General features: G+C 41.6%; 2 long non-coding RNA genes across 2 annotated transcripts; one reads left to right on the forward strand and one right to left on the reverse strand.

The window, feature by feature from the left end:
• Positions 1-1197: 1197 nt before the first annotated feature.
• On the reverse strand, positions 1198-17173 carry LOC142602125 (uncharacterized). The gene is made up of 5 exons (XR_012835833.1): positions 16955-17173; positions 13923-14045; positions 9670-9849; positions 7431-7545; positions 1198-2422 (listed from the first exon to the last, which is right to left on the reverse strand). It is a non-coding gene; the product is annotated as an uncharacterized LOC142602125 (long non-coding RNA).
• Positions 6669-26500, forward strand: LOC142602126 (uncharacterized). The gene is made up of 3 exons (XR_012835834.1): positions 6669-7551; positions 25640-25785; positions 25884-26500. It is a non-coding gene; the product is annotated as an uncharacterized LOC142602126 (long non-coding RNA).
• The last annotated feature ends 489 nt before the right edge of the window (positions 26501-26989 follow it).

Consider the following 26989-nt stretch of genomic DNA (forward strand, 5'->3'; position numbering starts at 1 on the left):
AATGCAATAAACCTTGATAAGGGTAAAGACGGGGAAATGAAATGCAAAATCTGTTTTCTTTAAGAAAACATCAGATGCATTGAGAAAAATCCAAATACAGTTCATCCTATGTAAAATTTTAAGCCTTTTTCTTTCATGAAACAATATTCTGCATGAATCCAGTAGCTGGACTACAGCAGGGTTGAAGCTTGCATTAACTGGTATAAATCTGTCTTTACTCTTTTTGAGTTGCCAAATCAAGGCGAGATCACAAAAGGAAAGGGTCTGTAAAGTCACCAGCTCCTTCCACAACATCTTTCCTCCTTCATGGAAAAAATCACCAGCTAACAGAGATTATACCAAATCCTGCAGCCATCCAGAGTTACAACTCAACTGTTGTTCGTGAGGGCTTTGCATGCAAAAATATTTACATCGCCTCTTTAATGTAAATATTTTAACTATCGTCCTGATACTTTCTGCATGATGTAAATAACTATGATGCTTACAGTTAACTTGATTGGGAAATAGGCTAGACGCTTGTGTTGTATCTCTGCTTTTTTCACTATTATGCTGGGCATTGTAGATTAGAGCCGTACCGGGCTCAGCGGATTGTTGGCTGTACCATTTCTGATGCTGCCGTGACTTTAGACATCTACACGTCAAACGCAGAGTCTTGAGCCCCTTCCCTCATGGCAGCTTCATTCTGGGCTCACGTGAAGCAAGTAGCTGCTGTAGGGACCAGCTGCTCTTCTCGAGTTCAAGCGTGCTGAGCTCCACAAGCTGCTCCTTTTTTCCCTTGCAGTTCCTTGAAAGGCTCCAGCAAAGCCCCTGTCTCCATGTATCTGCTTTACTGGCTGGCCGCTGATTCTGTTCCCCGGAGCCCCCGCTACCAATGGGTAGGTCGGTAGGCTCCTGGGAGCTCAGTGATGGGCTCAGCTACCTGGCCAGGCCCTTTAAGGTACGACACAGCAGCACTGTATGCAAGTTCTCACTGTCAGCGTGGCCTTTAATACTTAATGATAACCTGTGCCATCAGTGTTCCCAAGTATTGACTTCAGAGCCTACTGAAACGCTTCACGTAAGCACAGGAGGTCACAAGACTAACAAACACGAAGAAACAAGAGCAAAAAATAAACCAACCAGTCTGCCAACCAACAAAAGCCTAACCCAGAGACAGCGAGGGTGATAGCTGAACCCTTCACTTAGTGAATTGCTTTAAGTAGACTTTCCAAGCCCCAGAGTCAGTTAAGACCACGCACATACACCTCAAGGTGAGCAGTGTTTGCAGAGTCCAGGCAACTTCTTTGGCACTGCTGAGAACCCAGGCCAGACAAGCTATCCAAACAGAAACACTCCACACATTTGGAAACATTTTAAATTTGTAATTAAGTTCAGAAAACACTTATATAAATAGGTTGGATTAGGCTGAGCTTTTGTGCTTCAGCTTTCTATAAAAGGTTTAAAGCTTATTCAACTGAGCCTGCTTGGCATTTGTCCTTGGTCTGTGTGTGCCAACAGGGGCTCTTTCAAACAATTTTATTCCCAGGACGCTCTTCTTTCACCTAATATTTTATTTGATTCCCAATTCTTTGCCAGCCATAGTACTTTATCTACATAAGTTTCCACGCCGGCTGGCATTACTTCCAGTTGACTGGTTTGGCTGATACTTGGGTTGTGGTGGACTCCACTTTTGAGGTCTCTTCGTGGAAGTACCGTGCTGTAAATCATTCGGCTATAGCTTTGTCAGCATGGTTATACTTTCACCAGTGCCACAGTGGGTAAAAAATTCAGCCTTAGTAAATACTTTTGCTCCGTCTCTTCATACATTAAGAGTCTAAGAGGTGCCTGTTGCTCCCTGCTGCAGCTGCCGACTCCCGGCCACTGCTGTTTTCAATCCAACACGCATTATCCAAGTTTTATTTAAATTTTGCATCAAAATAGTCTCTCCCCAAGTAACCCATTTGGAATGTCTGCTTCTGAAGGAAGTCTGCAATACGGGATCTGCAGCCTTGGTGACTCAGTGGGCAAAGCTTTGGTAAAAGCTGGAACTTGCTGAAAGATACACAACAGCCCGATCCAAGGCAATACCTACATGGTTCAGGATTACGACGCAACAGGATCCTAAATGTTAACTGAAAAGCCTGAAACAGTGCAAAAGATGTAGGCTCACACGGACAGAACAGTACTGTGCACGAGTAGTCGTTACTTATGCCAAAAATCACATTTAAAAGACAAAAATCTTAAGACTGCATTGAGATAATCTAATGTGAATACCCTTAAACTGTCCACAAAACCATGGGCATACAAATGAAAATCAGGTGATTTTTGTTTTTTTTTAAAGACACAGACTGAAAGTAACAATTACCTTTATGTAGCAAGACCTGGGTTGAAGGGTCAGACACTTTCATCACAGTTAAGGGCAGCAGGAACACCCCAGCAATGGCTGAAACAACAACATAAAAATCAGTGTCAACGTAGAGTTTTCAGAAGTAATTTCTGCTGTTGTCTGGGAAACACAGAGGGCAATACAACCAAAGGAGGCCAGAAGAGGATTTCTCAGGAATACCAGAAACTCAGGGTGGAGAGAACCAGGGAGGAGAGCGAGCCATTTTCTGCTAAACACTGCATTTGCTGCTGGGAACCCACAGGTGCAGTTGTATGAGATCAGATATCTGGGGAGCTTTTGGGATGCATCCAAGAAACAGCTGCTCCTTGTGGCATGCTCCCATGAAGGCCCTCATTGAAATCCTGGCATTGTCAAAAGGCCCATTGATTTCACCGTGACAGTATTTTACCCTCTGTGCCTGCTCAAGCATTTAAAAATTCCTTTTGCATAAAATGAGGAAAAAGTACTGGAAACAAAAATAAAGCAGCATACTGATACTGTCTTTTTACAAATACTTGGCATAATATACTCTGCTGTGGTAAAGCCATTGTTTTTCCACTGAACAGCATTAGGTTTATAGTACTATAAAGAACTCTGCATAACCTCTTATGCAACAGCACCAAAATCGGTCTCCAGTTTTGTCCAGCAATTGCCTATAAACTGATGGCAAATACGCAGCTCGGCGCTGGATTCCAGGCTGTGCTTGCATAATCTTTTCTCTGCAAGCAGTGCTTCATCTTCAGCTCTTGGCTTGCACGTGCTTGCTATTTCTGTCACAGATGACGGTAAACTTTGCAGCATCAGAATGTTTCAGATGTAAATGGCCATTAATTTGGAGAACAGATATATGTTATATGGTCCTAAAGGCCCCACAGGCTTTAGGGTATAAATGTTGTTTTCTGACTACTGGCGTCTGTTTTCCTGCTGTGAACTGTTCTATAGCTTTACATAAAGATACCTTGTTTAAACATGAGACTAACAAGTACGTGTGTGTAATTTCTAATTGTAGGGTATAGTACTAAATGCTTAAAGGGCATCAAGCTAGGTGGGCATGAAATAGCCCATGAGAGAATAATGCCAGGTTTTTGTAGGAAAATTGCATTAAGAACATATGAGGAATTCTGCAGAATAAAAAAAAAAATAAAATTGTTGAATGAAACTTTTATTAAGCAATTAATATTCATTCAGTATAACTTTGGAATACAACAGAAATTAGGAATTAATATGCTGAAGTATGAACCATCCTGAATGTTCCAGGATCAGCATGCTTATCTGTGGTTACACTGAAATTTTGAATTTCTCAGAAAGGCGCATTTAATTCAGAATTGGAAGAGCTGAACAAGAGACTTCTCAAATACAACTTTGTAGAGAAAACAACTTTGTTGTTAGCTTATATTTAAGGCTGACAAGATTCTGATAACCCTTTTCTTCTTGACAGATTTCAGGCTGCAACCACAGCTGTGTCTGGGCATAGAGTCCTCTGCCCCTTCTTAGATAAGCAATACAGAAAACTGAATTAAAAAACCCACAAGTAGCTATAGGAAGTATTTGGTACGAGACTTAACATGAATACAACTAATAGAAAGAGCCTGTCAGGCTGGTTGTCTCAGAAGAATATGCAATTAGTATTGAATCAACTTCAACTTTGGCCAACACCAAAATGAGCTCAACCTTGGCAGAAAAATACAGGAAGAGATTTTACTACAGCTCCTCTCTGTAGTGGGTGCTGGTTTACTTCATGTAAATACAAGTTGCTTAAAGCAGAAAATTGAGGATGTGCTCAGGTTATTTTTGAAAAGAGAAGTGATGCAGCTGGATGCTTCCTAAGAAGGGAGAGGGATTAAAAGAGAGATGAAGACAGGGGAGCATTTACAGGTATTACACTAGTGCAGTTTCTGTTCATGAAAAACCTTGAACCCCAGAAGGGATATCGCTAGTATTTCTTCAGCAAGGTTTCTGAAGTGGCAATAATAGCACTTCTTTGGTGGAAATGAAAACACTTTAAAAAGCATCATCATTGGCCAGCACATGGAGAAGCTTTCCCATTACTGTAAATGTGGTTTGTTACAGAGACAGTGTATCGTGCTGTTAAAATGTTGGTTTGATTTTCAGTCCTTTCTGTGTTATGTTTAATTCTCTGTGTGAGCATTGAAAAGGCTGTATGTGAAAACATATACTTTGCAGATGTTACAGAAAAATAGTTCACTAATTATTCATGATAATGTATTCTCCTTGCCTCTATCCTCATAGGAGAAAAAATAAGATTTATTTTAAAATTAAAAAACCCCAACCTTTTCTTCTCTTTCCTTCTCTCCTTCCTTTACAAAATAGAAAAAGGTTATAACCTGATGTGTTCTGCTCAGGCAGGGTTGGAAAATAATTTGAATAAATCTAAGAGTCTGGTGGGGAAACGCTGATGTCATTTCCAATGGGATTAATCCATTGATGCAGTTGCTCAGGATCTGCAGTCCTGTGTTCTAATGTATTCATCTGAGGCAGGGTCTTGAAAACATGTAAATTTTCTGAAAGATGTATTTCACCAGGCCTGTTCTCTAGGTCAGTTCCCCAACTATTTAAGGAGATTTTACACTATATAATTTCCAGATTTGCCACCTTTATAAGGTGGCATTTTCTGATTTACACACATTATCTTATGTATTAAGATCAGGGATGAATTCCTGAATAAAAACTAGATCCTGACGCATTTTATACTGATTAGTCATCAAATTTCCACTTCTCACCAATCCTTTAAAGTCCCTGCTCGTGAATTTAGAGTGGGAGCCTACACGTCAGGTTAACCAACTGCATGTAGTTTTATTAAATATTTCTCCACAATGGTTTAGCCATTCTATTTTCTGCCTTAGATAAATGAAATATTTATGATAGTATCCTTTGTGCAGATAAAAGTGAGAGAAGATGGAAAATGAAAAAAAAAAATTCCTAGGATTTAACTGGCTTAATCTCCTCTCACCGATACCTTTCCTGATGTAGCAAATAAAGAATAAAACAAAACATGCTTCTATAGTAAAATTCACTTGTATTCCCAGATCTGGTTTTTAGGAGTTGGAAAATGTCCTTTTTGTATCCTAACACATTTGCTTGGATTTTTATTTAGGTGTTTTTAACAGTGTATTAAATTTAAAACTAGACTGACTTTACATTTGAGCAGCATAAGACCAAACATATGGTTTCAATTGAAATATACCAAAATCTCCCTGTTAAAAAAAAAGAAAATCATTCCCTTTAACAAACATGCTTATAAAATTCTACTTGAAGAAGCAGGTGAAGGGGTACTATTTACAGTTAGCTCTATATTTATTTTTGTGCAGTCATGGTTGACTGTTCCACGGGTTTTTAATGACTCGGCGCATACAGAGCACCCATTCAGCAGCCCTAACACTGCGTTATTCTTCCGTGCCTGAGGTTGGTGCAGAATATTGATAGGGAATTTATACCTCCTACTACAATTTACGACCTTTATTCAGAATGGCACGGCTTAGGAGCCAACATTCGAGATGACTTGCTTGGGGCTCTGTAAGCCCTTCTGCAGAGGATGCGATGGGCACCGGTAAGACTCTGCAGCTCAACCTGGAGCCCCAGCACGGTTGTTCGCTACGACTACCTTTGAACCAGAGCGCATGGGGTGCTCTGCAGAGCTGCAGGAATACTATCTGCCTGTTTCCATGTTTATGGTCAAGAAGCAAAGACGTACAATTGGCTTTAATGGAAAGAAGCTGGATTGAATAAAGTTTGCAGGCTAATTTAGGCTTAGGAAATACTACGGCTCTTTCCAGCTTGGTTGCCTCAGATGAGAAAGCCCTGGCCCTGCTGCTGGCATTCTGAGCCTCTGAAAACCACATTTGGTCTCACAAATCGGTCCGAACTGGTGCTTTAATCCCACTGCGGTTTATGCTGCCAGAGCCTGTACCAGCCTATCAACCTGCTTTTCCCTAGGGACCATCTTGCCAGGGCGCTGGAAAGCCCAAGACGGCAGCGCTGTAGTGCCACGGCAGAGTTGGGAGGATTTCCTCCGGGGTTAGAAAGGTGATGCCCGAGCGTAAATTTGCTGAAGGATCTCAGCGCCCAAACCCACAGGAGCACAAAGAAGAGCAGCTTCCCTCTGGTAACAGAATAAATGCTTCTGTTTCACAGTAGGCAGCTTTGGAGGCGTTCCAAACACTTTGCTATTCGGAGCCTTAAGAAGGTTAAACCAAACGAAAGCAATGGTGTGACAACTGTTTGAAATGAAAATTAAGAGGGTACGTTAAAAACTGAGAAGTGTCTGGAAGGCAGGGCTGGACAACCCATCCTCTCTACAAAAGTAACCCACAGGCAGAACACCTCCGTGGGTTAAATGGCTCCCACGTGCGCTGTTTATCCAGCGCCAGCAGCCTTCAGAGCAGAGGGAGCCTGTCTACAACTACATGGTCATGTCTCCTTCCCCTCCTGCTCTTCTCCCGAGGAAGAGCCTGCGGAATTAAGTTTCCAGTCATAAATCCACAGGTAGCAGCACAATGGCTGACCAGAAAGGAATAGCGGGAGCGTGTGGCCTCTTTCACCCCATTTTCCAAATAGCTTAAGGCAAACACATTCAGAGGCACAAATATTGCTTTGGAAAAAAAAAAAGCAAAAAAAAAAAAAGCAATGAATATTCCCCTTTCTGTTGTACAGTGTGATATACTAGCAATAACCTCCAGGCAAAAGCTGGCCCCAGTACTGTGCCATACCTTTGGTGGGAGGTGAGATTTCACCCTTGGTTTCAAACCTGCTAAATCACTACTTACTCTGTTGTCCTATAATATATTTTGCAGGTTATGCTCCTGGAGTCGTATGGCATTGGACTTCAAAATCACTCCCTTTTTGTATAAAGTCTGCACGTAGGATGATGGCAAGGGGTGACATATCCCGTGTTTTCTTAACCTCTTGTTGCACCGGAGTCATTTGCATGTAAATTCGATGAAGGAGCAGTTTACCACAAGTAAAAACACTGAGAATAGCAGCAAAGATTTCTTTGGGTCATGAAACCGTACGGGTTCTTCCATTTTCTGCTTATCGTCACACCTACCTCCAAAGCACGTTGTGCAGGGTAGAGTTTTGAGATGTGCCTGACCTTCGCTGTCCCAGGAAACTGCACTTTCAGAGCTGCCGTCCAGGCACAGTCTGAGGATTTGCCACTCACACTGCAAGTAAGAGACATTGCTGTTAAACGTACTTGTATGTTTTTATGTATTTATCTTCAAAACCCTACATTTTGCTCATTTTTTGCTATTGCTGATTATTTAAAAAACATTATACATTTGAACTGATCCAACCTACAAAGAATCAGGCCAAGCTCTCTAACATTACTCTCTGAATAATTGTGGATGGTAGTTTGTTAATCTTTTGATTACTTGCAAAACTGAATAATTTGGACCAACAAGGAGTTGCTAAGATTGATGCACTAACCAAAACATGCTCAAACATATATTAAAACTCATCTACCTTTCTTTTGAAGTAGTCCAGCTGGGATCATACATAACTATGGGCTGCAAACTCAAGCTTGTTTTGTGGTGGTTTCTCGCATTCCTGAAAATGCATGCACAGGATTTTCAGAAGTGTTAAAGTGAGCAATGAGCATCATACTACAGCTTTTGGGAAGACTTGCAAGTTAGAAATCATAGCTAGGACCACTAATTCTATGCACTAATTTAAATCGTATTGTTTGCACATTATAAAATCTTTTGTTTGCTTTATTCCATTTATCAGTATTATTTCCCCTCCTTTTTTTCTGAAAGGGACCGGTTTGGCCTTAATTCACTGTCAAGAATGTGAGCACACCTCTAAGAAGGGTTTCTGGACATTTGCTGGTGGTGTTTCTGCTGCAGTGACAAAAAGGGAGTCCAAAGCTGCTTCAGCGTAAATGGACAAAATAACTACCTTAGTAACTAAGATACTCAGAGACATTGAGGACTGCATTTTCTAAAAAAGTTTTCTCTAAGTCTTGCTGAAAATGATGGGGACTTTACCCAGGCCTTTGGCACGGCAGAGTCAAAGACAAATCTTGGAAATATTTTGCTCTATATTGTAACTGGCTTGCTAGCACTTGGCTTGCTTGCAAATTACTTGCAGACAGTAGCCTTTTCTCTTTTCTTTTTTTTGGGCTGCAAGTCATCTGGGAATCAGTACAATGAATAATACAGGAACCATTAGTTGTTTCTGGAAACATAAGTTTCCAGAAATGTTAGGCGTTTCCAGATCTCAGTAGTAATTCCTAGATTGTTCATTGTGTTAATTCCAGACGATTTACAAAAAAAGAATTTGCTATTGTCAGTCAAATTACAGCTGGCGTAATTCTTTCTAAGAGTTCTCTTTGACCACCAGCTATTTGGTATTGATACGTGATGACTAGCCGTGGGACAAAGTCGTTGCATGAGAAAACTCATCACGGCAAAGAATACTTCTGGCTCAAATTTTCAGCAGAAGTTCATTTCTGCTGAGGTATACAAAAGTGCTAGCATTTATAAATGGCTTTGGTCATCAAACATTTTCAAACAATTAGCTGTATGATTTGATTAGGAACAGCTGAGTGATTAAAACATTTTTTTAACTAACACAAATAAAACACTTCATTGCCTCACGTGTACAACCATAATGATAAAAAAGTAAATAAAATCTAATTTGGAGACTAAACTATCTGCCCTGAGGCCCTTTTATTCTGTTGCTTTCCTATTAAAAATTCCATTTTCATCTCTTTATCAAATACATATAAAGCTGTGACTCTTAACTAACTGGATATAGAGTCACACCACGTGTGATTAACACACAGTAATGCAATAGCCATCTCCTTGAGACATCATGTCTTTACCAAGTTACTTCACTGGTTTCCAAATATCTTTTTTTTTTTTTTTTTTTTTTTTGTCCAGATGTTACAGCAGTAAATATATGGGAAGTGGAATGCATTAGCAAATAAAAATGTGTCTAATCTTCTCTGGAATGGCACAAAATATTCTCTTTCATCATATTGCCCGTGTCTATTAGAAGCAGGAGGGTTTGTAGGTGAGGTAAGACTGTATGAAGAAAACCGTATCTCACTTGTTGAGGCTAATGCATAACAGTTAATAAACAGAATATACTACTGTGTTGAATGTGAATACTCCTTCTGACATAAGCAAAGAGGACTTTAAGACCTTAAGTAATGCCTCTAGAAGCATCAACATTTTAGCAGTCCTCAGTGGTTTCCCCAAATTCACACTTCTGGGCACCACTATCAGTGTCAGCAGCAGTAGGATCTGTGAGACAGCACAGGCACACCCTTCCAGTCCTACCTCCCCTCCTCTCTTGGACCAGATGTTGACAGGAGGCTCCATTGCCAAGTCCGAGACTCTGGGTCTTGAGGGTGACTCTTTGGAGAGAGCTGGTCCGTGCAAGCATTTGTGGAGGATTTGAAATCAGGCAGCCTTAGCCATCAGATCTTTTGAGAGCAGCCGGCACACATTTCTGTGATGCTGTAACAAAACCAAACCAAGAGTTCCTCAGTACTCACCACCTGTAAATCAGCCATGGCAGTGAAAACCAGCAAAAGATGGCTGGATCTCTTAAAAAAAGAGGGCAGCACAGAAAAGCTCAACAGGCAACACAAGGGAGGGGCTGTGCCTTGCCCAGCCAGGCAAATGTGTCTCTCTGCTTAGGAAGCAACATTTCGGGCAGCATGTCATTTTGAGAGGAGCATGTAGGGCATGGTGAGAGCAACGGTAACAGGCTTTCTGAAGGGAGAAAGGGGAATCCTGAGTTTGTCGGGGGGGGGTGGGGGTGGGGGTGGTGGCTTGTTTAATTTATTTTTTTTCAAATTAATGAGCAGTGTCTATCCAAAATACTAAAAACATTTAAGGTTAAATCTTGGTCATGTTGACACCAAAGAGAAAGCTTGAACTGACATTGGAAAGGCCAGTACTGCACCTGTGCAGACTGCCATGTGAGAAAACCCTTTCGGTTACCTCTTGGGAACTCCTGAACTAACACGGTCAGGACTAAGGACACATTCCCAGCCCCAAGGGGCTCTTTCCAAAGCTGTCCTCACTGCCTTCCATTTGTTGGTTATCTGTTTTATGTGCCTGCTTAAAACCACGTTGATCCCCCATATACTGTGAGGTGTCGGAGCACGCTGTGACACAATAATTCCTACAGATTCATAAGCAGAAAAAAATGGACCTGCTTTCCCATCTGTGCTTTTGGACAAATTAAGTCTGAAGGCCAAATTCCTGTCCGTACTGACCTGTGTTCACGTACACAGTCCTACTAAACTTGGCAGGGCTGGTTATATTCAGAAAGTGTATGCCGAGTCCTTAACAAGCCAAGGGTCTGAGGCAGCAGATGTTTTCTGTACAGCCATCCCCACCAATGGGTCACCCAGCAAGTTTCAAACACCATGGGTGATCTCCTGAGAGGAGGTCTGGAAAATGGGTTGACCATATGTTCCTTCCAGGCCTCTCAGCCCTTTCTCCCTTTCCCACTAATTGCTTTATACTTCTGAAGCCGTACTGGTCAATTTAAGGGTAACCCACAAAATAATCACAGAAATTTTGTTTTACCACCATGTCTTTTCTATTTAAACCACATGTAATACAGGAAGCTGACCATATCAGAACAAAATATAAACAAGCATAAGCCAGAAAAAAGTGAAAATAGCATTTTCTCACAATGACTATGAGGATGATAAAGACAAGTATGGACAGAGATGCTTGCAAATTAGCAAAGATCAAAGAGAATATATGTCAGGAAAGTGTACTTTTTCATTGATTTAATAGTGAGTGTTAACTAAATATTTTCTTTCAGGAAAAAAATCCATGTAAAAGATCAACAGTTCAAATTGTTGAACAACTTCTGAGGCTGACAGCTATTTAATATAATCAAAACACTGCCTTTCAGTAATGTAATCTACTAACAAACCAATATCTAGGGTTGCTGCTACTTGCACCACTCAGACATGAAAAAGAAAGTGTCAAATCTTTCCTGAAAGCTTTGCTGGATCCCAAGGCCCACTTGGATGCTCCCATGCTGGTGTAGGTCAGAAATAGCAAGCCTTTGTCCAGCTGCTTGCTTGATTTGTTCTCACCGTACTTGGGCCAAGTATAAAAAGCTCAAAGACCCGTACAAAGATGCAGAGTCAAAAGTAGGTGTAAGTAGGAATAGTGGTACCTCTTTTCCCTCCCTCCCCACTTCTCATCGTTGCTGCCGTGTCAGATCCCCGCAGTGCTTGCCCTCAGCTGAGTAACACCGCAGCCTCTGTTCGGCACAGAGAGGTGGGGGAGAGGGACAGCCTTGGCAGCCTGTCTCACTGCAGGGCATTTGAGCACTCGCTCTGGGTTTAAATCCAGTTTTAAAACAGTTTCTGTGATCAGACTGAGAGTGATTCCTGCAATATATTATAGTCTGGAATCATCTTTCATTTTGCCATCAATACCGAACCTGATCTGGTATGCAGTTTGCACAGTATGCATTTAGCACAGAAATTTGGTTTGCTGTTAGTATGCACGAGGCTGGTTACCTCCTTGAGAAAATACCATGACATCCAGGGAAGCACTGGAAGTAGCAATTCCTAGATTTGGGGCTTTACGACTATCTTATAAGTAGTCACCGACATGTTCTGTCTTTTTTTGGCTTATCCCTTTGTAGAACAGAGATAACAGTACATATGTTTTACCTTACTGGATATTGCAAGGATTAGTTAGTGGGGGTTTTTATGTGTACACTTTGACTTTTGTGGACTGTATTTGGCCATGGGATCATGGCAGCGTAATTCCTCGTAACCGCAGGGGAACTGTGACTTCTGCACTAAGGGTGCGTGGGGATGTATGCTGTGTATTGCAGCACATGCAGAGACCCAGCTGCTCCGTGCAGCACGCCACTTAGGGGCATAGCGGTAGCTGTAGAACTAAAATATTGTCTTACCCTTTCCATTAAGTTTAAATCAGAAAAAAAAAAAAAAAGGACTTAACTTCCCACTATGACATCACTATGGAATATTTAAACCATACACATCTCCTCATTTTAAAGTCAACTTTGCCCTGCTGTTTGAATCCCTTTTATTTGGCTAAAATATCTGAGGACAAGCAAATGTTCAGACAGAGCTTGCTACTAATCCATTCCTTGCACTAATTCTTAGCCATGCACACAGCTAGAAACACTCTGTAGCAGAATCTCTTCGGTGTGTGTGTATATATATATATACACATAGTGCCAATTCAGAGGCTGACAACTTAAGTGCTTTGTAGCTCAGTAGGTAGCTGCCCCAGGCCTCCATTTCACCAAAATTTTGTATTTTAACCACAGCCTTTTTCCCCACCAGCAGACTCTTGTGCCTCTGTGCCAGCCTGGCAGCCCTGCTGCTGCTACCTACGTGCTCCGGGGCTGGCAGTGCTGCCTGGGTGCTCCCACGCCAGTCTGGAACCATCACTCCCACAGAGCGACGGCTGGGCTGGCACAGGAGGAAGCCTTCGGCAGCCCCGTTTGCATTTGCAGCTCAAGCAGCTGTTCCTTGTCTCCTCCAGGAGAAGGGCAGTGGGCCAGATCTGCCTGTGGTCACGGCAGCCGGTTGGACCACGCTGACCTAAGCCTCAAATGCCTTCAGAGACCAGCCAGATCCTTAGCAGCCACATCCTGCTCTTAAACAGGACAAGGAACATGGAGAATGGTTACAAACCATTCTGTTACTCTGTGGGAGATGTGTTTCAGCAGGGTGGGGGCTCAGAGGGCCTTTAAAGGTACACAGCACTGACATGTGCAATTTTGATCCTACTGATCAAAACTTATAACAGTTCACTGCTTTGCTGAAGAAACTGAGGCCCATATGAATAATCTTAGCCAGTCAGTTCCAGAGCTACTCAGAGAAGAGTCCATTTCAGAAAAAATGCAAACAAAACAATCTCAGTGGTAGCATGAATACTGTCACAGAAACACTCCATGAAAGGAGTGGCAAGATCTGTGAAATTTGAATTATAATAATAAATTATAACATGAAATTCATGTTTGTCCCACAGCTACAACAGAAGCATAGCTGGGTATCAGGGCAGTGCCTGTACATATGCCCACCGCATTTCAGCCATCAGGTCCTGGGGTGGTCCAGGATCTCCCCAGATCTCCACCCATTGTCTGGGCAGACCTGGGACAGGGAGTCACCCCATAGCACAGCACAGGACTCCATTCGTTGCTGTGGGACCTCTCAAGGGGAAATCTAGGAAGGCCCAGAAGTCCCCCTGAGGCAGAAGCCAGCTGATACCACCAGTTGCATGTTCAGCATGCAGACTATCAGCCCAGTTGGAGAACCTGGCAGTCCCAGCACCTGCCCACACCCTCTGCCTGCAGAAGTGACCAAACCGTGCACAGGGAATTAGAAACGTTCAGTAGAAACTGCTCTGACAGATGTTCGCACAGGATGGTCTGTACATAGCTACTATAGTCAGGAGATACCTAGGTCGCAGTCGAAGATAATCAATAGAAACAGCTCATGTGTTGGCCAGAGCGGTCCCATGGGACCACAGCCCAGCTGGATATAAGTGTGATGCAACCTGGAGAGTCTCACCTGATCCAGCTGAAGACGCTGTTGCAAGGACCCTTGCAGTGAATCCTTGCAGTGCTCCCACCACCATCCAGACAGCAGCTGGCCATCCTGTTCCAGAGATGTGTTTCCCCACACCAGTGCCACCTGTGCAAGAGATCCCAATGAGTTAGGGTTTTTTTTCATTCCCAACAAATGCTCTTTCCACAAGTGTCTGTGCAACGGGCAGAAAATAGGGGTGCTGAAAGTTTGTGGTTTCAGAACTGAGCATTAGACATCAAAATGCAGCCCAGAAAGCCCATTCCTTCATGCCTGTTCCATGGCAGTTGGGGTTGCGGGCTGCAATCCTTCTCAGCACTGTGTCAGCACTCACAAAGATAAGGTTTACTGCTAAAGACCACAGGAAAATAAGCTGAACAGTCCTTCTTTACCCTTTCCCCTTTGCATTTATCCAAGAAAAAAACCACAGTGACTTCCAATCAAGAGTGGGATAAGATTCACTATTTTTACCATCTTCTACTTCCTCTGAATCACTAGGTCCTTTTCTCCCTGCACTACGTTTAGCACATGATGCACAGATATTGCCCCTCCACTTGCTTATCTTTCTTAAACGATTATTTTATAATTCTGCTTAATAACAATATCTGTTCCAGGACTGTTAGCATGTGACTCTAGAAGAAGAAAGGACCTCAGTCTGATGAATCCCATCATTATTTAGGTGCAAATGCGTGCTGCACTGCACATCAACCACGTGACTATTCTAAGATACGAGCAAACAAAGATCAAGCTGTACTATTCTTGCTGTATTTTTCTTGGACACTTGCTCTTCCTAGATAGCAGTGGGAAGCCGTCTTGTAATTGCTTATATATTCTGTAAATATGGCAAATTTCTCTGTGATCCTGAGTGCTGCCTGAAATTAAACATATAATTGAATTTTGAAATGATGGACGTAGTGGCATGAATCCAGTGATTTCTGAGAAGTGGAAGGGCATCAAGGAAGAGACCCATCAGTTTAAAGAAAAAAAATAAATACTGCCATCAAGAGTTCAGCTAGACATGCCCTTCTACCTCATTGCTCCTCATTGCTTGCTGAAGGTAGAAATCCTAGTCCTCAAGAGAGTTATCCGAATGACAACCTTGCAGACTGAAAGCCATTTGCTGATAAATCAGAGATTTGTGCTGGGGAAATCCTTGGGATTACCGCCCTCTTTGCCAGCAGTCAAATCGGACTGGGTTACCTTACACAGGCACAGCTTCTAGACTTGCGTTATCTTGGGTGTACCGATAGCAGCTGTTTGTGGCCAGATCTCAGCTCAAGATAAATGTCCAGGTATTTACACAGCTTCACTCATGACACTGCACGTTGCAGCGAGTCCTGGACCGCAAAGGCTACACAGCTAGCAAACAGTCACGGAGCTGACTGGCTCACAGCTAGCTCCTGCAGCTGCACCAGCTACCACGGCTATGTTTATATTAATACGACTAGAAGTGCCGTTTCAAACTTCAAGCAAAGTTCTGTCCCAATATGGCACAAAAAAGTATAAAGCTAGCCTGGAATCAGTGAAAGCATCCTCCCTGGAAATACCCTGTGGGGATGATAACACGGGCAAGGGTAAGTATTTTGTCTTCCATCTGTTCCTTTTTTTTTTTAAACAACAGCCACTATGGAAGAAAAAAATCTGAACAGTTTCTGTCACAGAGGCACTGAGGGAGCAGGGGGACTTTAGCCTACAGGGAGATTTCCTTTATCGCCAGCTGTTATCAGTGAAGCAGGAGCAATGATGAGGTGATAAAAGCCCAAGACAGCCTTTATGGAGAGCACACACAGAGGAACCAGGCAGAGTAAAGCAACCAGCCTGGTAAATTTAAACCATTTATAGAACGTTTCCAAGGAACCCAGAGGAAAATTAAATCCCCACATAACTCAGAGCCAGAATCACGCTACTGAAAACCTGAAACTCCCCCAAAAACCCTTTTCAGTCAAAACTCCAGTGCCTTTGGCTTTTAAGCTCTTTGAAACAAAATACCTGAGAGGAACAACGCAATTGTTAACAACAGCTCTAGCAGGTAACAACTGAAAAAACGCCTCTCTGCTTCAAACTAGCCGAGATAACTTCTAAAAACAGGCGCATGTGCTTTTTCCAATACACCACAGAGGAGGCTGAACAGGATTATTTCTCTGGTACTTCCCTCTTGTATGTAGGAAAAATGAGAAGAGAATCATTAAACGTTACAAATACAATAGTTTAAGAGGTTAGTGTAATCCTGTGAATTGGAATGAGGTGACACATTCACAGTGGATTTGCTGGATTTGGAAAGAGTGGGGTCTGGGAAACCCGTAAATATAACTCACTAGGATTTCTTCATATTAGTAGCTAGCCATTTCTACTTTACCTATGCTGCTTGTCTTTTCGTATGGGCATAACCACAGCCTTACTGTTACACAGCCCAAAACAGAGCATGAATTCCAAACCGGTTTAAGCCCTCTGTACATTTAAATGCTGGGAATGTGAAATGTGCGAAAACAGACTGATGAACCACTGGGCTGTTGGTTGCAATTCTTACTATCTTCTGATGCCCTTTCTTATTTACTTTTCACCAACAAGCTCTGCTTATGAATAATACCCTGCAGCACTAAGTTCTGGACAAACAACAAAAAATGACAATCTCTACCTAGAAGAACATGTAAATTACATTATAAGCTCTAAAAGAGGTGTTTTTTTTAAATAGACTTCAGACATCTTTAGTACTCTTTCTCAAGCCAAAGAAATGAAGACTTCTTTATTTCTCTAATGAATAAGAAACTTTCTGCTTCTTGGTTTCTTTCCTAGTGCATTTGGGTATTTTTTGTTTTTTAGGAAACTACTACTTTCTTTATCTCATTTAACAGTGTAGTCTAAAATATTATATTTCCTCAAATGATTCCTTCCTACATTTCTTTCCTCTCACCAATGTTTTGAATTACCGTACTGTGGCTTCAAGCTCATCTGACGAGGCAATAGAGCTGTAGAGCTCTGGCTGCGTAATATAATTCACTATAGGCTCACAAGCTTACTGTAACAGTAGTGCTTTCCTGTAGCAGCCCAGTCTCCTTCCTTTCTTGCAGTTACTGTCATACCTATATTAGTCCAACTCTAGGTAGCTGCTCACGTTTTCACAGTTCCAGTGCTCCTGGGTTTGAAGCAGGGATAAAATGAAGGAATAAAGGCTAGACTATTTGCCATACTCTTCATATCAGGGGGAAAAAAAGCTATAGGCAACATAATCCTGTATTTAAAGCATCAGCTAGGAAGGACAGAGCTTCAGTAGACACCCAGCACAAAAAAAAAAAAAAAAAAAAAAAGAAAAATAAAAAGAAAAATATCAGGTTGAGATCATATCATTCTTCTCATAGCAATGAGAAACGCTCATGTTCGGTTTTTCCAGCATGTCTCTCTGACTCAGTTGTGGCAGCTTCGACTAGTCAGGGATTGCAAAGCATTTTTGCTTTAAAGGTCAGCTGTTTCAGGGGCTTGAACTCAGTTTGCCCTGAAATCTGGTATGCATTGTTCGGTATGCTGGGGGTAGGGCAAGTCTGCCCAATATCAGACATTTGGCTAAAAGAGTCTTCAAAGATATGTATCCCCAAACTCTTAGTTTTTTTCCTAAGCTTGACAAATTATAGCAATTTTGGTGCGTGCAGGCTCAGTGATCTTGTTCAGGCCCCCAAAGAGCATCCCCAGCTCCTGCAGAGCTCTCGCTCTCTGGGCAGGGCAGGGCAGCAACGCTGCAACTAATACTCACAAAAGGGCTTTGGAGCTGCGAGTCTCAGAGCAAAAAACTAGCATTATATAGCATAGCTGGGGAGACGGGAGTCAAAAAACTTTCTACTCTACCAGTTCACGCCTCGATACCTGTCATCTTTATACAGCACAGCATAAAATTGGCTGCAGGCAAACACCTTTACACAGAAACTTCTTGTCTCGAAGCAATTTTTATGCTTTGACGTGTGCAGATGTACAATAAAATATGTCTTTTCATCAACAAGATAACCCTGCTATTGCTACTTTCTACTCCTTGCCTTATTCTGCAGGAAACGTTTGGTCTGTTTGCATCTGTGTATGGAAAGAGAACAAGGATTTCAAGGGAAAGAGAAAAAAGAACAGCAAACTGGGAAAATGCTTTCTCTGTCAGCACTGCAATATTAATAGCGCTTGCCGTTTTGCTCAGCAATAAATAACAAGCCATTCCTTCCTTAAAAAAAAGCAGCAAGAACACACCCTTAGCCAAAACCATCCCAAGCAGAAAGGCCAAGTTTCCATAAGTGCAAGACTACATTAATTATATGTCTAAACAGTGCACGGCGTTTGCAGAAAGCAACCCATCTCTTTCAGAGCTGTTACTTTTAAAATGTATTTTCAGTGCCGTGCAGAGTTGATCAGCAAAACAACCGCTGTTCCCAAGCAGGTTTCTCTTCAGTGGGGCTGGGAATGCTGGAACATGGGGAGCAGGGAAGGGGAAGGTCCCGCTTGCCTGGCCGCAGGGCAACCAAGGCACCCGGCTCCAATTCAGTTTCCTCTTGAATAAAACAATTCTGCCTCGAACCTCTGGTTGCACTAATTCATGGAAAGAAGCTCAGTTCTTGCTAATTCATAGCTGTGAAATGTTACTATTCAAGTCTCCCATGTCTTAACTTTCTTTTTAAATCCATATATAGTTACAGAACGCCTATCCAGCAAACTTGCTGATCTAGCCTAGCTCTTTCCTCTGGAAAGTCTGACATGTGAAGCAGCTCTGTAAAAAGTTAAAGAGGCAGTATCAAATGTACTTGCAAAAATATTTTTTTAATATATTTGTGTTTACCATCTGTTGCTAATGGAATAGAAATTCAGGAGCCTGTAAATGATCTCTTTCTTTATGGATCTGGCCCATCCTTCAGCAAGTCGGTTACCTGAGGGTTTAACTCCAAGAAAGTGCTCTAAGCTAAGCACAAACTTGGTATTATTTTTCCTTGTGGATTTTTTTTTCTTTACACACTGCACAAACATGTATCACATTTCTTTTGCAAAATAAGAAGAAAATCCTTTTTAGTTACCAAATTTTCTACAAAAGTATATAAAAAAAATCCCCATGTGAGAGTAATACACACTTGTGGAATCACATCTGAGGTGTGATGAAGTTCATAATCCTTTTTCTGTTCTTCCTCAGAGCGAGCACGAGATTTGCTTGTTTGCCACAGCCAGAAGGTACTGATTCCCTTTTCAGCTTGGAGCAATTAACCAGTGTAAGCAGCTGCTTCTAAGTGAATTAAGTTTAATCACAGGGTCTAAACTAAATTGCATTCATTGTATTTCTAACATGCCATGGCTAAACTTTTTGCTCAATGAAAAATCAGACAGAAAGAAAACATTCTATTGAAGATGGCAATGGCTTTTCATGTAGATGAGTGATTTTGTGGCAGCCCTTCAGGTTGTGAAAATACTGCCGGTGTCACCCTGACCTTAGGCAGATCTGATCCAGAACAGTTTCCACATCACCAAAAGGTCGAATAGCAGCTGGCTGGATTTTATCAAATTATTATTCTAATCGTTATATACTATTAATAACTGAAGTTGCAGTGGTATTTTCATCTTTGCATTCACTGCTGCAGTGAACTAATAGTAGAGGAGAAATAAAGCAGAGGTGGTGTGATGAAATCAAGGTATGTCAGTGCTGAGCAAAGCATGCAGCCTAGTTCCTGACCTTTATGTGTGTGCTTAGCTTGAGTGTAGATCTGCCTAAATACCTATTGCTCAGGAAGACACTTACAGTCCTGCACGTTACCAGAAGACAAGTTAAAAAGAGTTGGAAAATCATGGCATTATGTTTTCTACCCATACTGCTTTCCCTGGGGTTCACTGAGCATCACATGCATAAAGGCTGTGCTGCTGAGCCGCCTCCTCCTCCTCTGAAACAAGGATGTGATTAATCACCTCCAGTGTCTCGAGACTGACTGCCTTGGCCCAGAGCCCCAGAGAAAGGGGATGTTGCACTCCTTCGCGGTGTGGCACGTGGCTGTGCCCGGTGCTGCTCCTGGGAGCCCACCTCAGCAGCACTGGGATGAGGGACAGCAGCTCTGTAACGCCCAGGGGGCAAAGATGGCCTGGGGGGCCAACCTCTGTTAGCACCCTGAGCAGTCGCAGACACATATCACTGTGGCATATGCCACAGCAACAGACCTGTACACAGCTGCCAGATTGTATCAAAAAAGAAAAAAGAAGGGAAAAAAAGGTGCTAATAGATGCAATTTTTCTTTTCTTTTTTTTGTTGTCGTCGAAGTTTTTAAATTAGTCCTAGATTAGATTGCAGTGAAATACTTCCCCACATTACAGCCGTGTGCATCAGTTTTTCCCCCTACTTGCAAACAGATGGTTGTCTTCCTTATTTCAAGATCAAGATCAAAATCTTACATTTCCAGAGCTCTGTGTGTCTGTGCACTGTTACCAATATGTACTGGTTTTGGTGCTGAAAGACTATTCTTTTTCCCAGACTACCAAAATGCACTGTATAGGACAATCAGTTGTTTATCTTGATACTTATATTAACTCATAATTTTTTGAGTGTCTGTCTCCTTCACTCGACCTCACAGGGGTTTCCAGGTGGAAAACTTTGAGAGCCTCTTCTGCTTGTTCAGGGCAAGTAGTGGAGACAGCACGAGTTAGGAATCCCTCACTTTTCCCTACTGTGACGTTTTCCTGGCTCTGCCATTGGTTTGCTCTATAGCCACGTGCATGCCACTTAATTTTGTGTACTATTTATATTTTGGGATCTCATGGGCACCTTACAGGGCGAGTCTTTGTAGGAACACAGCTTATCTCATTCTCTTGGAACTCACACCCTAATGTAAATATTTAGATTATAAGTAGCAAGGTCTGAGGAAACCATATGGGATGAAATACATCTTGATCAGATACTACAGGGGTCTCACCTTATGGGGTCCAGTTTTTGGAACCGAGACCATGTCTAGTGCACTCATAGCTCATGGATGTAGCTGATTCTTCTGGATATAACTGGAATTCAAATAAAGAATAATAGTTAAAATAACATTGTGCTATACTAGCCATAGGGTAATTCAGATGGGAGTTCAAACACAAAAGTGAACACAGGAACAGAATCAGACAAAAACAGCTAATAAAAGAGTGGGCCTGAAATGCTTTGTTGGAGTGTCTCGGTTTCAGCACGTTTTCACTGAAACCAAGACAGCCACAGTTTGTGGCTCCCTGGAAAAGCAGTTCCCCGGTGCTATGGCGATTAATTCCCAGTTGAGATGCAGACATTACAAAAACCATTACTCATTAGCAACAAAATACTATAAGAATGACTACTCCAGTGAGCAGCTGGGAGAGCTGCTTTGCTAAAAAAAGTTTCAGATTTGTTTTGATTTAACTCAAGCTAAACTTGAGGAAAGCATAATTTCCTGCAGGCTTGAAACCTGGCTTCTCAGGGAGCTCCGGAAGGGAATTTTGGATCCCTGAGGATGGCCCTTGGCTGCTGGAGGGGTCGAAGCGTGTAATCCTTTCCATAACCTGACTGCATGCCTTCTTTTGCAGGATACAGCTATCAAAGATTGACACATCAAAATGCCTTATGAACACTTTTATGGGGATCAGTTTTTATTAAATAATCACTCATAGTAAGAAACCATCTAGGTCTATTAAAAGACCACCCTTCAAGACAACCTAGTTTTTGGTCAGTTCCCGGAGTTGCTGGTTAAAGCACATCCAGACGCTCGCTCTGCTCCTGCTGCCCAGACCTCTGCCTGGTACGGGAGGACTGAGCACCAATTAAATTTCCATTTCAAAGGCCAAAATGGCACTTAAGTCTTGCCTAATGCTTATGCTCATCTTCTTCATAGGGCAAATTTTACCCTAAGAATCCAATACTCATACAAAACAATTGTTTATTGAATATCAGATCATACCCACACATAATGGTAAAAGCCTTTGGATTAGAAACAATATCATTAGTTAACACAATGTTAGGATTAGAGCTGAACTAAAAACCCATGTGCATCTCAGAATCATCGGTTTCCCGTTTCCAATATTTCTACCCTGAGGAACACTAGGCCTTGTTTAGGGCTCTTGAGATAAAATACCTGGAAAACTGCTTATGAAATTCTGACGGCTCCAACTTCTGACTGGGCCATTTTGTTTGTTAGCTTTCTTCGTACAGTGCAGGTGGAAAAAGAAAAAATGTTTAGAAAAAACCCATTATCTTACAAATGAGTGAAAATTAAATTCAGTGTCACCTTAAACTGATGAATACAGCAGCCATTTACTCAACTATCATGTCTTTTTACATCTCTATGATAAGACTGCTACACTGTATTTCATTCTTTGATTACAGCTGTTCCAACAGCAATCTAGAACATTAAAAAATGAGTTAGAGAAACTATAATACGAAGGTCTTGAGTCTTACAAATACATCTTTTGGTGTCAGTAGTGACTACTCCACAATCCCAAATGTGTTACAGTAATGATTGCCAGTTGCCACCAAAGCAATGCACATGATCAGAAAACATCAGCTTGTATGCACATCTTTGAACCTACATGACACAGTTCATGCAATTTTTTATCTAATACTAACTTGCCAGAAAACAAAATCATAACCAGGAGTTAAATAGTGAATTGGAATGAAAAGGATTGTTAAGGAGAGCTCATCCTTTAGAAACAGATGGAATATGTGGCTCACATGTTACTGCATTCTTTTAAGATAGACATAACGTTTCAAATTTCAGCTAAGTCTTTATGTAGTATTGACCCATTTAGTTAGACTGACATATGTCTTTAATACTCTGAAGTACATTAATGATTTTCTGATAAAAACTAAAGCACTTCTTTTTTTTTTCATGATTTATTCATTGCCTATAAAGATAAAAGATATATGACTGACAAGCTTCATCCACTAAAAAAGGCAGCCCACTCCCTCTCTTTCCTAAGACAATGCAGATCAGATTTTGCAAAGTTCATTGCTGTGACGCCTTCATTTCAGCAGAAGGTAGCCTGACCTTATTAAACGTGTGAAGAAAGACACGTCAAAACTCTTTCCTTTTACTGTGCATTTTGGTTCACAATGAAAAGAGGAAGGAGAACACCACAGTTTTCGTTGTCAGGCAAGCAGCTGAAATTCTCATGAATTCATTCTCCTTAAATTTTAAGCTAAGTTAGAAGCTTCAATTGACCTGAAAAATGAAATTCAAACCTAACTGAAATTATCAAAAGATGGTAATTTTTCATGATCCCTGACAAACCTCTTGCATGCACTAAGCAGAGTTGGAAAACTGGAAAAGTTTTGAGATTCATGATGAAAAGATTAAGTATTGCAGGATCTAAACAAACTTACAAGGATGGCAAATTTCAACTACAAATACCATTTTTGTTGATGACAGATGTTGTTCTTGGTTTGTTTATGTCTCCAGCATAGTCACCCTGTCTCAACTAACTCAAAAAACCCCCCTTTGTATTGTTAGGATTTAAATATTTTTTATTTTGAGGAAATGCTTATTTATGATTTCAGGGGTAAAATCTTACACTGGAGTCATCAATTATATAACTCAAGGTAAGACTCTCTTTCCAGAAATACTTAAGTATTGCTAAGGGGCAGGAGCAGGTCCACAAGTGCTTATATTGTAATAAAATAGGAATATCCAACTTGAACAAGGTAAGCTATTGAGTTCTTCAAGAACTATCAATTTAATATATTCATTAGTGATTTTGGCACAAAGACCCAGAGAATATTAACAAAATATGATGGTGCCCAAAAACTGGGAGGCATAATCGCTATGAGAAGGATAAAGAAGAATTTATAACTTGCACATTGAAATAGAAACAGGATGAAATTAGGCAAAAACGTATTCTGGAACCAAGAGCAAGAACTTCTGCCTTGAGCTTGGAACTCAGCAAAAAAATGGCGGAATAGGAGAAAATGCTTTGGACATTAGTTGATCACAGGACACCTAAACCACTTGAATGCAGCTGTGGAAGAATCTGAGTGGAGCCTAGTGTATTTCAATCAAGATATTTTGGACAGAAGAAGTGAGTTAACAGAAATTTCCTGTTAAAGCAAGATTATTTCAATTTTTTAAAAAAAAAGAAAGAAAGAGTAAGAACAGAAAAATTTGTCTTATGACAGAGACTGGAAGACACTAGCTGCATTAAGCCTACTAAAATAAAGCCTGAGAAGCAATATAGCTGCTTTCCATAAATACACTATGAGCTAAACATTAGGAACATATGAAAACCATTTAAGCTAAATGACTATATATATACACATACGTATAGCAAATAGACAGAAACTGGATGGAAATGAGCCATCAAAGAAGAAAAGTTCTTGAACACCCTCCCAGTAAAACACCACAGGCCAAGGATTGAAACAATTCAGAAATAAAGATTGAGCAACTCGTGAAAAGAATTATATGCCACGGTTATCCCTCATAACATGGAGCCGATTTCCACGAGCAAGAGGGGTGATGGAGAGTGTGGTCCAGGTTCTTGCTGAGCTCATCCAGCTCATTTTGATGAGCAGAGGAAAAGCCCAGGAACCGACCAGCACAACGCAATGACTGTGTGGCTCATGGTGGGCCCTCATCAGAGTAGCAGTTGCCACCAGGGCACGTGGAGAAACCAGTGGGGCACAGGGGATGAATGGCAATGGTTAATCCTGCAGAGTACCCTAATACTGCTGGGAGAGAATAGTGCCACACTGACTGGCACCTGCAGGGGGGAACAGGAGGGGCCTGAAGGGCAGGGGAACTGCAGCTAGCCAGAAACCCCACGGGAAAATGATGTCCGACACTTGTGTGTTTCTTATTTTCCAACTGCTTGACTTGAAAACCTGGACATCATCTTGAAAATACGTACACTTGAAAAATCAGATCTAAGTTTTCTCACACTGGACACTTAAATATATTCTGTAAGTTGGGTTCTCATACTTCAATTGATTAAAATCGAACTGTAAACACTCAGCGTCTTCTATGAAAAACCCTCTCACAAATGTTTAATTTCCAGTTGAACAAACGTTTCATTTAAGGATGCATTAACAATCCAAACACTAAAGCTTCACAACTTTTAAAGAATTTCCCAGTAAAACAGTCTCTGTATCCTTAAATGTATTTTGTCCTAGGCTGACTTTGCAGGAAACCATACTGAGCCTTAGCATACATTATCACAGTCGAAGTATCTATACCAAAAATGTACGTCTGATTTAACTGATAGCAGTAATGGCTTGTTATCCTCACTTGCATGGTCAGTATAGTGAGATAAGTCACTTCGTTTCAGGGAAGTCCTGGTTTTCTTGTCTTTTTTTTTTTTTTTTTTTGGTAATAAAAAAATACTGGAGGAATCTGCTTCTCTGCTGCCTTCTGAAAGACCGTGCCATCCCTTGTACATACATACCTCCTTCCCTCTTCTGCTTTTTTTCCTCCTACGTTCATTTGCCACCCAAAACAGGCATTAGCGTAGCTCTCTTCCAGACATTTAGTCAAAATTTGGTACATCCATCACGACTGCTAGTAAAACATCTCAATTCAAAATGTAGCTTTAGTCTAGACATGTAAACAATTTCATTTCTGTATTTGTGGACGCCAGATTAACTGGAAACTAATCAAAAGGAGCTTGGTAAACACCCTCCCCACCATACTTTAAGATGAAAGAAATCATTTTTCAGGTCGCATGTTGGTTTTTGAAAGCTGAATGCATACCTGAGAGAGGTTTTGTGTTTGCAGTGCAACAGGAGCGGAGCCCAGAGCTGAGCATAGTCTGCATCAACTTGATCCAAGCCACGTCCAGTGCCTCAGATTCGGTGTGTGCTGCGACAGCTGCTAGCGCCGGGAGGACGTTGTTGAAAGGCATAAGGAGCGTGATTACAAAGGTATTACAGCATAGGATATCTAAAGCACAAAATCATTTAGGGACTAAAATATTTACAAGAATTGGTATCAATACTCTCTCCTGGTCTGAACTGTTCAGGGGCTTAGCTGGGGAGGGCGTGCGAGGCACGGCCGAAACATGCTGCCTGGAAAAGGAGGATGCAGCTGGGGAAGACTCGAGAAGAGAGGATGTGACAGTGGCTAATATCAGCAAGAGCTGAGACCATGAAGGAAGGTTTGAGCGTAACCCATGAAGCCTTCAGTGTGCCCACTGTGCTGAGCGTGCTGGAGTGTGAATTTGCGTGCTGAGGGCAGGGAGAGATGGCTCGACCCAGAAGGAAGGAAACAGATGGTACCTGGAAAAGTCGTAATCTTCCTAAATAGCTGCCTTGTAATACAGCTAATGCTGGCACAGCTCCCATCTACAGTACTTTCATGCTGGCGGCTGACCAAGCCACTTCAGCCGTGTTGTCCATAGATGGTTCTTTGATGACGTCCAAACGCAAGTCAGTTTTTGGCTGTCCAGGTAAGTCTTTTCCTGGGCAGACACAGAGCACAGACAGACCTGGGGGAGTTTTGAGCAGATTTGGGAGCGTTCACTCTGTTCTCCCTGTACTCTCTGTGTTGCTTGAACAGCTCTTTTCCTTGGCAATGTCTTTGGACCCCTTGAAATCTCCGGCTGGGACTAAGCATAGAGGTCCAAAAGGGCAATCATGACCTGACATGGCATAACCTCCCAAACTCTATCCACAACTATCAAAAAGCGGCACAGCTGAGAAAGTTTAACTCCAAAGTTCCTAGAAACATATAGATAATATATTAGGGATTTACATGTAACATATAGATAATATATTAGGGATTTACATGTAACATATACTATATAAAACCCATCTTGCCATCAGATCTCCAATTTTTCCTGTCTTCCACAAATGACTGTAGCTCCGTATACAGTTCCCTATCTTTCCCAAGAGTGACCGAACACCCCGTTCGTTACTCCATTCCCACCTTGACTTTGTGGCCCCAGCAGAAAAGCCTATATCCTTGGCTAAAAGTATTAAATCAAAATATTTTGATTTGGCCTTCTGTGCCAATAATTAGGAATTTGGATTATTGTTTGATTAAATTTATTTGCAGCTATGAAAATATACGACTGTAACAATTTATACTTGATTGCAAACTACTTTCTGTAATAAAATGTAGATGGTT

The sequence above is a fragment of the Balearica regulorum genome, chromosome 5 (genome assembly GCF_011004875.1).
Source record: "Balearica regulorum gibbericeps isolate bBalReg1 chromosome 5, bBalReg1.pri, whole genome shotgun sequence".
Lineage (NCBI taxonomy): Eukaryota > Metazoa > Chordata > Aves > Gruiformes > Gruidae > Balearica > Balearica regulorum.